Source organism: Macrobrachium rosenbergii, chromosome 39 (assembly GCF_040412425.1).
Source record: "Macrobrachium rosenbergii isolate ZJJX-2024 chromosome 39, ASM4041242v1, whole genome shotgun sequence".
Classification (NCBI taxonomy): domain Eukaryota; kingdom Metazoa; phylum Arthropoda; class Malacostraca; order Decapoda; family Palaemonidae; genus Macrobrachium; species Macrobrachium rosenbergii.
The window spans coordinates 5778439-5779501 of record NC_089779.1 but is presented as its reverse complement, the minus strand read 5'-3'; positions in this window follow the sequence as shown (position 1 = coordinate 5779501).

Here is a 1063-nt window from a genome sequence, read left to right as displayed (position 1 = left end):
GCTTGGTTATTTTTAACTTTTTTTTATTTCTTATCACTATGGCAAGCTTATCTTGATAGAGACAGTAAAGTGCCTAGAAAAAAGGGGGTAGGAACTTAGTTTGTCTTAGAAGGGAAGCTATTCAGTCAGAATCTCATTACGGTACTTAGTTTTCCAGAACTACTGTTTATTAGCCAGGCTTTTACCTTACATTCACTCCTTTTATTCCCTCATCCTGTTGTGATTTGTGTTTGGTTTATGGTCCTTGGGCTGCATCAAAAGTTCTTTTGATTGTTGTAGGACTTGCAGGCAGGTAAGGTAAGATGTTATACTGCTTCACCTTCACCGTTTAAACTAGTCACGTTGTCAAGTGAGGTAAAGGTTTCTTGGGAAATTCTGCACCAAGTCTGGAATCTGACGTTGACAGACTGACAACCTTCATGATAGAACCATAAGAGGATAAAAATTTGGCATTTTGACCTCCCCTTAAAAAGTCTGCCTACATAATAGTGGCTAAGCAACACTGAATTAACATAATAAAGCAGTTTAGTCAACTAATTATTGAAAAATGACAAACCCACATTCATAAGCATTCTTAACCCAAAAATGTGCGAAGTGTTTAATGCGGCAACCTACAGTTTGGCGAATCTTGAATTCCATTAAGTATAACCGATAAATGTTTCTGTATCAAATAAATACCACAGCAAATAGCATTAATAAAATAAAAGTTCCTAATTCTACTGTCACAACACAGTTGCATGTTAAAATACTGTAGATTCATGCAGAAAACAAAGTAATGAAATATTGCTTAAATTTTCAACTCTAGTACAATCTGTCATTGTGTAAACCTTTTGCTTCTTCCTGTAATGGCGAGAGAGAGTGTGAGTGCTCGTCTCCTTTTTCATGTTCTCTTTATGGCTGAGCCCTGTAGGGGGTTATTGCTGTCAGTGCACCTCATGCGGTGCACTTTGGGCATTACTTGAGGTTCTTTGCAGCCTCCCTTTGGCCCTTAGCTGCAATCCCCCCATAGTGAGGTATGGCCATCAGCCAGTGCACTTCACGCGAGATATTGTAAGCACTGATT